The sequence below is a fragment of the Colobus angolensis genome, unplaced genomic scaffold (assembly GCF_000951035.1).
Source record: "Colobus angolensis palliatus isolate OR3802 unplaced genomic scaffold, Cang.pa_1.0 Scaffold924, whole genome shotgun sequence".
Lineage (NCBI taxonomy): Eukaryota > Metazoa > Chordata > Mammalia > Primates > Cercopithecidae > Colobus > Colobus angolensis.
Window position 1 is genome coordinate 35,430 of NW_012123199.1, and position 2,000 is coordinate 37,429.

The 2,000-nt window shown below is 50.4% G+C and overlaps 1 pseudogene; it reads left to right on the forward strand.

Moving 5' to 3' along the window:
* LOC105504515 overlaps positions 1 to 2,000 on the forward strand; it is an 11,401-nt pseudogene that overhangs the window by 3,804 nt on the left and 5,597 nt on the right.

The window sequence follows — 2,000 nt, forward strand, 5'->3', positions numbered from 1 at the left end:
ATCCATTCACCTGTTCATCCTTCTATCCATCCATCACCCATCTATCATCCATCCATTCACCTCTTCGTCCTTCCATCCATCATTCATCCATCCATCCATTTATCCATTCATCCATATATCCATCCATCCATCCATCATCCATCCATCCTTCCATCATCCATCCACTCATCTCCTATTCATCCTTCCATCCATCCATCCATTCATCCATCCTTCCATCATCCAATCCTTCCATCCATCTGTCCATCTCTCCATCCACCCACTTATCCATCCATCCATCTGTCTATTCATCCATCCATCATTCATACATCCTTTTATCATCCATCCATTCACCCGTCTATCCATCCATTCACCTGCCCTTCCATCCATCAGTCCATTCATCCTTTCATCATCCATCCATTCACCTGTTCATCTGTCCATCCATCCATTCATCTATCCATTCATCCTCTATCTATCCATCCATCCATATATCCATCACCCATCCATCCATCATCCATCCATTCACCTGTTCCTCCTTCCATCCTTCCATCCATCATTCATCCATCCATCCATTTATCCATTCATCCATATATCCATCCATCTTTCCATTATCCATCCACTCACCTCCTGTTCATCCTTCCATCCGTCCATCATCCACCCACCCATCCATTCATCCATCCATCCAACATCCATCCATCCTTCCATCATCCATCCTTTCACCCATCTATCCACTCACCTATTCGTCCATCCATCATTCATCCATCCACCCACCAATCTACCTATTAATCCATCCCTCCATTCATCTATCTGTCCATTTGTTTATCCATACATTGGTCTATCCACCATCTATCCATCCATATGTACATACATTATCTACCGACCCATATATACAGACATACACACATCATTCCACCCACCCACCCATCCATCCATCCATTCAAGCATTTATCTATCCACACACCCGTCCGTCCCTCCATGTGTCTACATATCTGCTCATCCATTCATCCATGCATCCACTCATTCCTAAGCCACTGCTGAGCACCTGTTGTATGCCTTTTCCCTCCCTCCAACTGGTTCCCTCACATCCTCCCCCAGTGGCCAGCATCTTCTCCCTGAGGGCAGAGGCGTGGCCCCTCACAGTGCCTAGCACCTGCTGGTATACAGCTCATGCTCAAAGAATGTGACCACTCAGTGAACACACAGAAGAACGTGCTCCAAGCGACATGTGGCACATCTCCTTACAAAATGAATCTATCATAGCGGCTGTTTTCAGAGGCTTTCCCAAACACAGTGTGATCTGGAACAAATTGTGACGCTTTCATTATTGAGCAACTGCTGTATACCTCCTTGAGCTGAGTAGAAGGATCAAGAGCTCATGGCCAAGAGGGGACCAGGCCCACCCACAAACACTGTTGATGTGCGGCCCTGAGCTGCGGTAGGGATGTGGCAATGCAGAAAGGAACCAGGTGATGGGCTCCCAGCAATCTGGGGGCCACGGAGACTGTTTGAGTGCGGGAGGGTGGGCTCGGGCTATCCCTGGTGATAGGATTCACAGGTGTCGGGCTCCTGGGCTGCAGCTGCTCAGTCACCTCCTGGCACTCAAGTGTATCAGTTCATTGTCCTCATGCCAGTGGTGGGGCAGCCCTAATGCATAGGTCTGAAAAATGCTCTGGTGTACCTGCAGTGTGTGAGAGGAAGGAGGCTGGCGAAGGTGGGTGTGGTCACCTCGCCGGGTGTGGGTCTTGAGGGAACTTCTGCTCCTTTCAGGTGGCACAGAATGTGGTCCTGTGCACAGGCAACTCCAACCTGGGGCTGGAGCAGTTTGAGGCAGCTGGAGACATCTTCTTCAACGAAGTCTGGGAGTGGGAGAAAGCCGTGTCCTTCTACCGGGTGAGCTGGCCTGTGGGAGCGGGAGAAAGCCATGTCCTTCTACCGGGTGACCTGGCCTGTGGACTGATGTGTGTGGGCCTCAGGGGGTCACCTGGAGGGCTGAGGCACAGGTGTGGCATGGCAGAGGCCTCCCA